This window comes from Acomys minous, assembly GCF_964271855.1.
Source record: "Acomys minous genome assembly, chromosome: 9".
In the NCBI taxonomy this organism is placed as follows: Eukaryota; Metazoa; Chordata; class Mammalia; order Rodentia; family Muridae; genus Acomys; species Acomys minous.
Window position 1 is genome coordinate 44,580,140 of NC_140490.1, and position 13,309 is coordinate 44,593,448.

The 13,309-nt window shown below is 43.9% G+C and overlaps 1 long non-coding RNA gene across 2 annotated transcripts in view; it reads left to right on the top strand.

Moving 5' to 3' along the window:
* Positions 1–13,309, top strand: part of LOC311604673 — a 59,311-nt gene that overhangs the window by 15,271 nt on the left and 30,731 nt on the right. The window lies entirely within an intron of this gene.

The window sequence follows — 13,309 nt, forward strand, 5'->3', positions numbered from 1 at the left end:
AGACAGACACAGACAGGCACATAGACACAAACATACAGACACACACACACACACACACACACACACACACACACACACACACACACACACACACACACACACACACACCCCAGAGCAAATTATGGGGATACAGGAAGGGAAAGGAATCTGTTACTCAGGACCTGGTTGAAGACTCTTGTCAGTTGAGAATCAGGAACCCCCAAAACAATGAACATTTAATTACACCCCTTATGTCTTCCCAGGGGCCAACTGCCATCTTCTGGGAACCTCACCCAGAAAGCTCCCTTATAACAAAAGAGCATATCCTGCCCACTCGTCCCCACTCTGCTACCCTAGTCCTAGTGGCTTCCAGCTTCATCTCCTGTCCAGAGCATCCTGCCCCAATGACCCGAGGTCACCAATCAGAAGGGACTTCCCATCTTCTGTTTCCTGCAGCCTCCAGCTTTATCAAGTTCTCTGGGCCTGTCCCTTGTCATCTCCAGGAACGCCACTGCCCTGCCTCTGTATGCAGACAACTGGCTTCCTTGCAGAGCCAGCCTCGTGACTGTCCACTGCCAGCCAGCCAACATAGTAAATAGCCTCTCACTATCTTAAATGCTTTTTAAAGTGTGGGGAGAAGTCCTTAATAACCCTCCCAAATGTCAGTTAGGCCCACCAGAACAGTATGTGTTTACTATCAAGACATATCAGTTTGTTTCTTCTTTGAGAAGACCCAGCCATGGTCTCCTGTGTGCCTCTCTTTCCTTCAAGTGTCTCTCTCTGTCTCTCTCTCTCTCCCTCCATCCTCCATCCTCTTTCTCCCTCCTCTCCCTCTTTCCCTCCCCCCTTCAACACTCATGGTTAAAACCTGTGTTTAAATCATCTTTTAATAAGCTGCAGTTGGCTACTCTGGTTGATGATAGACACCGCTGTGTAGTGAAGGATCTGGCTTTGCCCACATTGCGGTTTCTGAGAGGTTAAAGGAGGCCTGACTGATGTGGGTGAGTCTTAGAGCCGTGCATCCATTCCTGCTGCAGCTCACAGTAGAACTACAGTTTGGTACTGACAGGTACAGCCATGAATTCAACTGAGTCAGAAAAATCAGATTCATATTGATAGCTCCAATCCAAGTACAATAAATACCCTTGCTACTGTCTTCATTTTAGCTCTTTCTGTAACAGAAATATGGACGATATGTAAAATACCTATTATATATGCATGTGTTTGTTTACAAAAATATATATATGATATGTAAGCATAAATATATACAGTATAATTATATATATAAATACATACATACACATGAGAATGGATCACTTTTGAAACTGAACCCAGTTACTGGATCAGCCTTCTACTTTTTCTCCCCATATACACATAAACATCCTGGCCCTGATTGTGAGCACCTAAGGCTCTTGCCATGTGATGTAAGTAGGAACATGAGGCAGCAGCAGGCATTTGGCAGCCAGCCCAGCATTTAAATATACTCATCTATGTTCCTAGAGTAAGAATGGCAGTCTCCTAGCTTAAAGCCTTCTCCCGAGTGCTGAATCTTAGAGTTTGGTTTAGGGACATCTTTGATGTCACTCGGCTCCAAGATTCCGTGAGGCTCTGTTTCCATGCCGCTCTGTAACAGAGACATTTATTTACAGGCAGCCACCCTGCCCTGCCTTGAGCCTCCTTGAGCTCCCTTGGCCCCAGTTACAAGGTGGGTGGAATGGGCGGCTTAATAAAGAAGACGACCTTCAAAACTGAAGGAGACCCCTCATACATGCGGAAGGCCCATGTGAACAACCTTGGAGAGGAAAAGAGGACCAAGCTTCACATTCAGAAACTACAGAAAGCTCTAAGCATCCGCTTCAGGGAGATTGACAAAGAGAAAGCAGCACTGAAGAGGTTTTTGGTAAAACTTCACAGGACAACTGGTTATTTTCCTCGAAGGCAATTCTGGTGACCATTGGCACTGCAGGTGCAGGATTCATCTGTAAACTTAAAATCCAAAACCGTCGAGTCTCCATTGTCTCCATATCACCAAAGGAAGCAGTAAAACACCAACCAGAACCCAGAAACAAGACTTTAACAGAGGACACAGATGGGACGCCTTTGAAAGAACCCACTGTCTCTCCAACAACAGAGAATGAGCCTAGATTTCCCTGCGTGGTTCCATTTCTTTACAGCTCAAAGTGGTACCACACAGTGTGCACATATTTTTAACAAGCTTTCCTTGAGATAAAAATAAAGCTTAATTATCTCTTTCTTATGCTTGTCATAAAATACATACTATATTTGCCTGGATTCTGTTTTTTTCTCATTTGATATGATTTTAATGATGTTTCTATAGGTTCCATAGTGTGAATAAGTAACAGTTGATGCCCAAATTTAGATGAGTCTGTAAGAGGAGTTGTTTCAAACCTATATGTGCTGTATGTGACACTGCATGCAGAAGCCTCTTCAAGGTGGAGATGGCACAGAGTCTTCAGAGCACACATGTAAGTCATACTGCAGACGTTCTCCCCCTCGTGGCTGCAGCCCTCACGGCAGTCATTGCGTTTTTCACCATTATTCCTGTCACTATGGCAGAGCTAGGGCTGATCCTACCTCTTTTGCTAAAATCTCATGATCTTAGCAAACTATCCTCTTTTGTTTTCTAAGGCTGTGATGTGAGGCTGGACCAAATCACTTTGAAGCTTTAAGTTCTTTGGCACTAAAGGTCTATGTCTCTATTTTGAAATGTTTTTTTCAGAATACTAGAGAAAAAACATGACTCTCTCTCTCTCTGTGTGTGTGTGTGTGTGTGTGTGTGTGTGTGTGTAATTTTTTCCATTTTTCCGTTTACACACAATACATACAGGGCAGGTACAATGGCCTAGGCTGAGGTGTACATGGGACAGGTCTAATTTTTTATACACAGAAGGCCTGTGTGTGTAACTCTAAGTAGAGATAATATGACTCCTTATCGCTTTTTCAGACATCCTTAGCATTATTAATCCCACCTCCCTCCCTCTCCCTCTGTGTTACTCTCCCTCTCAGCCATGTTCATCAAATGCTCTGGTCACAGTATCTAGGAAATAGAAAAAGCTGAAATGTTTTGAAAATGATGAATGGATAATGAAAATGTAGTATATAGACACAATGGAATTCTATTCAGTTAGAACAAAATGAATTCATGTTAATTGTTGAGACTGGCCCTCTCTTTGAACCTGGACCTCGCCCTTCCTGCTAGACTGTCGGGCCAGCCAGCCCCAGGGATCCCTAGGCTCCCCAACATTGGGATTATAAGTATGTGCTACCACACACAGCAAAAGCTGTCTGCTGGAGATGAAGCTCAGTGTCACGTCCTTGCATGGCAAGCACTGGCCAACCTCTTCCCAGCTTCTTGAAAGAGCCGATTATTAATTCAGAAGACAGTTATAATGTCTTCCCATGATATCGTGTGTAAATTTCTCAATACAGCCTATAACCCTGTAGATACTCGTGTGTATGTGTAATGGCATGCTTGTCACAAACCTAGATGCCCTGCATGTCCCTTCTTAGCTTGGATGGCTTTGTGAAGAGTCTCAACAGACAGGCGGCGTTACTTTTGGTTTTCAGCTATGATCCCTGCTGCCTTAAATCTCAACCACCAGCTATGACACTGTGTCAGCAGTTGAAAGCATGGTCAAATATGGCATAGATGTATGTAAATATAAACATAAATGTAATGTCAGCGTGAGGGTTTTGAGGTGGATCAAGGAAGAGAGAGGACTACATGTGATAGAATACAACATAGACATGGCACATTGAGAGACTGTCAAAGAAAAGAATTTCCTCAGCATGGGGGCCCGCATCGCAGATGGGAAACAGGCTAGGAGCAGGAGGAAAGTGGCGGCAGGGAGGGTCGAGTTCTTGGGTGAAGCAGGGATGGAGCATATATTACCTCAGGATGCTACAACAAAGTCACATGCGGAAGAGCTTAATAACTATGTATCCCTTCACTGAATTGGAGAGAGAGGTTAGAGGTCAAGGTGTGGGAACAGCGGGTCTCTCCAAAGGGCTCCCTCCTCCCAGGGTCCTTATATCATCAGCCCTAAGGAATGGGAATCCACACGTTCATTTTAGGGAGGCACAGTTCAGCCAACCTGGATCAGAGAGTTTGGAAGAGCAGCAGCAACAGCAGCCTGGTTTGCTAAAGCCTAAGGTTTATCTGTTGCGAGTAGATTAGCATACTCTAAATAATAGAAAATCTGTTTGCCTGGACTATAGTTAATTCAATAGGCTATGTGAATATTTTGGTTTAGTGTCAACCGATTTTAAGCTAAGAGCCTCAGCTTGTTAAGGTGTACATAACACCTAGCAAATACTCAGGGGCCAGTGTACACTTGTTTATGTATATATTGTATACATGTTATAATATAGGTTGTAAGTTATTTTCTGATGCTCAAGTTTAAAGCCAGTGATAAAGCATTTTGAAGACTTATTTTTGTAAAGGTAACAAGCCAGGATCTGTTTTGGTAGTGATGTTTTGTTTTTTATTTTTTGGGTTTGGGGTTTTTTATATTTTTGTTATATTTCTTTTTTTACATATACATTTATATTATTACACATAAATAAAATAAACTACATACAGCATAACAAAACAATCAGGAATTATATAAATGTTACATTCATAGTGTTTTGGGTATTTGTATTTGGCAACCTTGAAGAAAACATCTTTCCTATCTTAATGAGTCTAAAATTCTGCATGTAAATCAATATCTATCATATCTCTATCACCTTAGAACATCTATCTAGACCTAAAAACATCTTCAGCTCTAAACAACTAAGCTTAATTGTTAGACTAAACTGTCTGGTCTTCAACCCCATCAGAGACTTGAGAAGGAATAAAACTTAAATGCCTGAGTGAACTGGAAGTGCAGGTTAGCAGCTTCCAAAATGAAAAAAAAAAAGTGACAGAGGCAGTTTGCTGCCTGAGTAGTCACCCAAAACTCTCTATAATGTTGGAACATCATCTTCAGCCTTCTGGCCCAATATATCTGACAGACATATTTGTGAGGCAGGAACTATTGAGGACTTGCTTACCCTGTCTTGGCAGAGTTTGGCTGTTGACTGTGCCTGCATCCGAGCTTGCCCATTTTTAGATAGAATTCTGTCTGTGGCTGAAACAAGGACATTTTCCCCAGTGTGAAGCCATCTCCATAAAGCGGTTCTTTGATGCTCATCATCATCTTTGTGGTTGCAGCAGGGGTGGGGGTTGAGATAGGGTGCCACTTTGTAGCCAGGCTGGCTTGTAACTGACTATATAGCCCAGGCCGGCCCCTAATCCATGACAGTTCTCCTGACTTCCTGGAAATATGTAAGCCACTATCCTGGACACACACCAGAACTTCAAGGCCTGTTCTTAGCCAGTTGGTCTACTTAGTAGGGGAAAGCCCAGAAAATATGATAAAAGGTTCCGATTTGACTCTGGGGCCCTTTGAAACATGCCCCTCGCTATTGGTAGGGCTTAGGGCAGGGACTAGATGGATGAGTGTGTGGTTGAGAGATCCTGTTCAGCTCCCAGCACCCATGCCAGCCAGCCTCCAGCCATCTGTAACTCCAGCTCCAGGGTTACGCTGACTGTGACCTACACATGCGCTCGTGTACACACATACTCACCCCTAAGTATAATGAAAATACTGATAACAGCAATACATCTGCTTCCTAAAACCTTAGGACAAAACATAGTAAGATATGCCAACAGGTGCATGGCTTATCAGCAAACGCCAGCACCCATCATCTGAAACCACAAAGCCTGAAGGGCACTGAGGCTCCATGCAAAGTCCCAGCCCTTACAGGTGGCTATTTCCATGGCCATGGGTCTCTGTGTTGCTATTCAGCATCGTGTAGTTCACCACACTCGTGTTGTGCTTGCTGCCCTCCAAACCAGTGACCCCTCGGGCACGAAAGTAAGGTGCTGTTGGAGAAGCTGTGTACGGTGGTGGGTTGGTTCTAGTGGGGTTTATGAGAGTGAGTTGTTAGAGTGGTGTTCTGCTTAATAAAAGCCCACTGGAATTTCAAACCAAAACTGAATACAGAAAATAATGTCCAGGGTTTAGACAGATAAAACCCTGAGGCCGCTTGATTCTCGGGACCTCTGGCCTGCCATTGCCACCTGTGTCCTCTGTGTTTATGTGAAGGTAAGTTCATGGAGCTGTGCAGTTCTAGGTGGTAGGTGTCAGAGCACGTGATAGTTCAGTGAAGCAAGCCTTTGCTGTTGTCGGCCCCTGGGGCACCTGAGTTGGGTATGGGCTCAGCCTCTGTTGTCCGTATATTTGTGTGAGGTGTGTTTTCCATTTGTATCAGTATCACTGGTCAGGGAAGGATAACCAGTGGAAAGCTATGCTGATGGCTAAGACTGGCTTGTCATGATGTGCTAAGCATTTGTATTTGGGTGTCACACTGATAATGGCGTCTCTGTTGATCATGAGGTGCTAGAAGCATCCGTGTGTTTTTAATGAGTATGGGATAGGATTTTGCAGATGGTCTCTGCATTTGCAAAAAACCAAAAAACCAAAAACAAACCAAAACAAAAGAAAGAAAAAAGTTAATTTAGTTGTATACCAAATTTGATCCTTAACCAAAAAGCATTCACATGTGGGCTCTTCATAGGGAAGACAATTTACTTTTATTTCTTTAAAATGGAACTGGGCCATAATAAAAGCTGGCTGCTACAGTGTTAACATGGCAGTTACCTTATGAGATTGTCTGTTCTCACTGTCACACACACAGCTGTGGTGCTCCAGGGGTATCCATCCCCCTGAGAGGATGCTGCTATCACTATACCAATACTTTCCTTCCTAATCAGCTTTGCTGCTGGCCTTTGGATGACTGTCTATCTTCTGTGAGATGTGAGATTTAAAAAAAAAAAGATCTTAGAGGGCTGGAGAGATGGCTCAGAGGTAAGAGCACTGATTGCTCTTCCAGAGGTCCCGAGTTCAATTCCCAGCAACCACATGGTGGCTCACAGCCATTTATGATGTAACCTGATGCCCTCTTCTGGCCTGAGGTGTACATGTAGACCACTGTATAAATAATAAATCTTTTAAAAAATACTTTTAAAAAATCCCAGAAGAAGGGAATTTCCCATGGCTAAGAAAGGGTAGAGTAGAAACTGTGGTACATTTACACTATGGAATACTACTTAGCTATTAAAAACAAGGAATTTCCAAAATTTGTGGACAAATGGGTTGAACTAGAAATGATATAATGAGTGAGCTAACCCAGAAGCAGAAAGAGTCACATGGTATATACTCACTAACATCTGCACACTAGCCCAAGGGGCATGTCCCATGAATGTCTTCACTTATCAGGAAAGTGGGACAGAGGGGAGGACATCCTATTGGGACTCTAGGAGAGAGAAGCATGGGAGAATGGGGTAATAGAAGGATCCAGAGGGTCCTAGAATCTTACAAGAAGAACATTGTGACGGGCAGATCTGGGCCCAGGGGTCCTGCTCAAACTATGGCACCAGCCAAGGACAATACATGCAGTAAACTTCAAACCCCTACCCAGATCTAGCCAATGGACAGGACATTCTTCACAGTTGAGTGGAGAGTGGGGTCTGACTTTCACATGAACTCTGGTGTCCCATATTTGACCACGACCCCTAGATGGGGAGGCCTGGTGGCACTCAGAGGAAGGATAGCAGGTTACCAAGAAGAGACTTGATACCCTATGAGCATATACAGGGGGAGGAAATCCCCCTCAGTCACAGTCATAGGGGAGGGGAGTAAGGGGAAAATGGGAGGGAGGGAAGAATGGGAGGATACAAGGGATGGGATAACAACTGAGATGTAATATGAATAAATCAATAAAATATAATTTTTAAAAAATTTAAAAAAAGAAAGGGTAGAGTAACACAGTAGAGACTGGCATTGCAGGTCATGTGTGCCCAGCAGTGGGGAACTGGCTGCTCCCTAATAGTGTGGGAGTACTTGTCGAGCCTGAGACTGGATTGTTGTAATCTGAGTGGAGCAGGTACGAGAGTAGCCGCTGAGGATGCCTGGCCACATAGCATTGTCAGAGACCTGCTGGTCCTAGATGACAACACACAGGGGTCCCTATCAGGGCCTCAGGAAGGCCAGCAGCTCCTTCTGTGAGGAAGGAGAAAAAGGTGGAAAGGTCATGTGGTTCCTTGGCTGTGAGAGGCAACATCTGAGCTCTCCATCCATGAAAATTGTAACTTGTTTCTAGCATGATTATTAGAAATTATAACATTGATGTTGGAGGTCCCTTGATTTATAATAAACTTAAATGTGGTACAGCCAAATCTTGTACATTGTTTAGACAAAGAGCTGCATTTTTTGAACTGACTCAATACTCTTTAAAATCCCATTCCATTTTCTTTTGATAGTCTATTTTTTTCTTTTTCTTTCTTTCTTTCTTTCTTTCTTTCAGTCCTTCCTTTGACTGTGTCTGTCTCTCTCTCTCTCTCTCTCTCTCTCTCTCTCTCTCTCTCTCTCTCTCTCTCTCTCTCTCTCTCTCGTGTGTGTGTGTGTGTGTGTGTGTGTGTATGTGTGTGTTTTCCTGAGTTGGGGTTATGGCTATAAACAGCAAGAGCATGGCTAACACATGGTGGGAACGGGATGATGGGTTCCGGGAAGTAGGTACCTCACAGGGTGTCTGTAGCTGGCCTTTGCTACTTTGTGGGTTCTTTTCTTCCCACCCTTTACCCTCTGTCCCTGTTTCACCCCCTATTACTAGATAGCAGAGAAAGAAGGCAGGAGGGGAGGGATCCCTGAATCTAATTTCTTTCATTTTGTTTTTCCTTTGAGCACAACTGCTAACAAACCTTACCCAACTCCCACGAATGACCAGCAACCATCCACCCACCCCCTCCCAGGGCCCTGGCATTTATATACCCTCTGAAAAGTTGTCAGAATGCCAAACATCACACAATCACAGAAACTATCTGCAGCTGGCAAAACCACACTTCCACTAGAGCACGAGGCAAATTATAGCCAGCTGCTTCAGACAGCCCAAAGCGGCCCTCATCCCTAAACCTGGGGTTAAAACAAGAACATTCTTATCACTACAGGTGTCTCTAAACTTTTACACCGAGCAGTGGCTCTTAGGGAGCAATGAACATAACCTCAGCTGGGGGCTCAGACTCGAGGAAGGTCCAGGTCACCCCACAAAACAACCACTCCAGATGGCTAGATTTCTGTCCACACTGATACCTGGAGCGAAGCGGCTCCTTATTTGTATCCCTAACTCTTGTCTGTCAGCTTCTTTGAGAACTGAGTTGACAGCATGCCTTTTAACCCTGTGGTCCCTTTGGTACATAAAAGACTTACATTTCGGTCAGGCTGTGTAAGCTGCTCACACCTGACACTCCAACACTCAAGTTATGGAAGCCAGAAGTTCCAGAAGGATGGAGAGTTCGAGACAAATCTGGGTAGCAAGACTCCCATCTCAGATTTTAAGAACAGAGAGAAAAAAAATTTTTTTCAAAGCAGGTGAAATTTGTTTTATTTTTCTGCTTGAGATATTATTACAGTCTGAGATATTGCCAAGATTCCTGATTACCTGGAAGGTGATATTTACTTCTCGCAGTTTAAGAGCAACAACAAAAAACAAAGCTTAACAGAAACAAGCTGGAAATCTTTAAACAACCTTTTCGCTGACTGGCTAATGTTTCATAGTGTGCTTGACAGAGAATCAGTGCTATTATGACAGGAAGGCTAGTCATCCAAATTCCATGCAATGGGCTGACACAGGCCAATCTAAGAAGGCAGGCTAAAGAATTGATCAAGATCAACCATGTGAGTGAGAGGCAAATGTGAGGAGCATAAGCACTAAGACAGAGCAACAGGAAGATGATGGCCATGAGTCTAGGTCTAAGGAGGTAAGTTGGCAATTGCCAACATGTGAAGTCAGTACTTTCAACCTAAACTGATCCTTCCATTCTGGCTGTTCTCTAATGAGCAGTTGAATGGTTTTCAGTGATACTATCACTACTGGTATCATTACTTTAATAACACTGCTCAACCTAAACCTCATCTCCCTTTTTAAATGTTATTATAATTCATGTGGATTACATCCCAATTGTTATCCTCTGACTTGTATCTTTCCATTCCCACCCACCCTCCCTCTTCCACCCTATTCCCCTCCCCTAGACCTCTGACAGAAGGGGACCTCCTCCCCTACCCTATGACCACAGCCTAGCAGGTCTCATCAGATAACCTGCTTCCCCTTCCTCCGTGTGCCCACCAGCCTCCCCACCATGGGGAAGTGATCAAATTGGGGACACCAGAGTTTATGTCAGAGGCAGTCCCCACTCTCTCCACAACTGTGGAGAATGAGTTGTCCATTGGCTGTATCTGAACGGGGGTCTAGGTTTACTGCGTGCATTGTCCTTGCTTTGTGCAGGCCCCCCTGAGTCCAGATCTGCCAGCCTTGATGGCCTCCTTGTGGGGCTCCTTCCACCCTCCCATTCTTTCATACCATTTCCAGCGCTACAGCCAGAGCCCAGCAGCAAGTCCCAGAATCTATCCCAATCTCTAGGGAGAAATTTTATGCAATGCATGGCATCTAACAAAATAAAGATCAAGTCCAAATACCTCAGAGTTCAAATTTTCTTCACTTAACAGGTTGTTTGTTGTCTTTGTTGGGGTTTCTATTGCTACAGTGAAACAACAACACCAAAAAGCAAGTTGGGGAGAAAAGAGTTCATTCAACTTTTACTTCCACATTGCTGTACACCATTGGAGGAAGTCAGGACAGGAACTCAAGCAGGGCAGGAAACTGGAGGCAGGAACTGAAGCATAGGCCATGGAGGGGTGTTGCTCCCCATGGCTTGTTCAGCCTGGTTTCTTATAGAACCCAGGACCACCAGCCCAGGGATAACATCACCCATCATGGTCTGGACTCTCCTCTATTGATCCCTAATTGAGAAAATGCCTTATAGCTGGATCTCACAGAGGCAGTTCCTCTCTGATGACTCTAGCTTATGTCAAGTTAACAGACAAAATCAGCCAGGACATTTGCGTTGATTGGTCTGTGGGGCCTTAAGGGGAGGGTGCTTCTAGCTTGCAGCACACGTGGTGAAGAAACAGTAGCTCTGTGGGTGATGTCACTCTTTGCTCCATACTAATCACTCTATGCCACGTTTTATTGAAAATCAGCAATCTAATTTGTATATTTTCTAGTTTGTTGTTAATGTGAGCAATATGAAATTATTGTCCCCACAGTTCTAAAAGCATGCATTTGTATACAAAATATACCATGTATAATTAAGTCTTTTGATGTCATAATACCCAGTAAATAAAAGTGTGCTTCCTTTATAAGGTAAGAAGACTGGGGAGGGGCACGGACTAGGGGTTCTGCCATGGTTATCCGTATCCCTGCTTTGGAGCCCAGTTCTAGTTTGACATTTTCCATCTGAGGAATTAACATGTGCTAGCATGACGGAGGATCTGATTTCATTCAGTAGGGAAAAGTCTCTTCAGCTTTGTTTTTCACACACCACTCAAAACCTCACCTACAGAGTGTCTAACTTTCTAAATCCTCATGTTTTGGGACCTATTCTGCTTTATGCTTAGACTTGTAAACTTAGATTTTTCAAAACCTACTTTATTTAGAATTCTTAAACACTTCAATCTCACTTCTAGCCCACCAATGAGAGGAAGAGAAGAAAGAAGGTTAATAGGAAAAAGAGGTTGTGGACCTGTTTAGACATAGTTCCTTGGGCTAATTCCACACTGTGTTGTCAGGATGCCAGCAGTCCAGTCCAATAGCAAACACCCGACAGCAACACTGACCAATCTTTGTTTAATTATTAAGGCAGGCCTATCCCACTCTCTAACTCTTGTTTCTACAAATTGTCTTAACTAGTCGTAGCTCCACATGTATTTTAGAATCTTTTTTTTTCTTACATAAATATTATAGCAACACTGTCAGTACTCTACCTGGGAACGTAAAACAGTGACTGATGCAGAAAGTCTTTGTTTCCTTTCTGTAGTTTCTACTGTTCCTGGGAAGAATAGACAACTCCTCATCTCGTCGCGTTGCGAGTATACCGACTTTCATGTGTGGGTGCTTTTGCCACTGTTGCTGAGTTTGCCTTAGTAATTCTAACAACTTTCTTAGGTTTCTAAAACACACTATAGAAGAATGCAACATTTTAGAGCTTATTTATATTTAAAAGGTCCTGTATGTATTCCCACCTCCAGATAATATTTATAATGATAACATACTATTTATAATAAGAATACAAACTGTATAATAAGCTTATACAGGTCTTCAGTTTTGTCTTTTTATAATACCAGGACTTGAACCCAGGGCCCCACAAATTAGGCAAGTGCTCTGCAGGACTAAGCAACATCTATCTCCAGCCTTCATTTTACTTTTTATTTTGAGACAATCTAAGTTGCTCAGGGTTGGTTTAAACTCACTCAGTGGACTAGGGTGAACTTTCAAAATGGCAGAGGCCATGAGCCTGTCCTACTAGGCTTGGTCCTTAGTTTGCAGAAGGAAGGCTCATCCAGCTTTACGTGCTTGTCTGGGGGCCTCTTGCCCCATCAGGTGCACTTGTGCCCATGGATGCCATGGAAGAAAGCTTCAGAATTTGAATCTGAAGGATGCAAGAGTGCAGCATGTTTTCCAGGGCTCTTCCCGGGGCCCAGAGCATCACACCCAAGACCAGTGTTCCATACATTCAGCAAGATTATCTGGTCAGTCCTGGTACCTGGACTTCCTGTTTCCAGAAAGACTTTCCTTACCAAGCTGGCTTGCAACTCCAGAGCAGGTTCCCTAGACCTATTTGTGTTCTGGGGTATGGCCACCAGGCCTGGCCTTGCATCTCCCTAATGTCACTTTCCCAAGGAGGGAACTTAACAGGAATTCACCAGTGTCCTGAGGATGCTGCCTTTCAGAGGACCTGTAAATGGAACGTGCCCACGAGCCTCCAGCTGATCTGAAACTTCCCACGATCTTTGGCACATGACAGTTATCTTCCTTGCTGGACCATAGGATTCATGTCTGTTGGCTCCTCTTTCCTCTCCACCCTGATGCCCCACTGCCATCTAGGGAAGACTCAGTCCTGCTTACCCTCAATCTCAGGCCACGAGTCAAGTCTTAGAACATCACAGAGAAGTGTGGTGGAGCCAGGTGAGGACTCCCACTGACAGCTTCAGAGCAGACACTCTTATGGCGTCATCTATGTCCCACATGGCCGTGGTCATTTATGGTATATACACTATTGCTAAAGGCTTAATGTAGAAAACGGTGCATTCAGATATTAGGCAGAGCTGTCTGGAGTTCCTGTGTTTATTCCTCAAAAATAAGGAGCTATTCCTCAAGACAGAAAAATCTT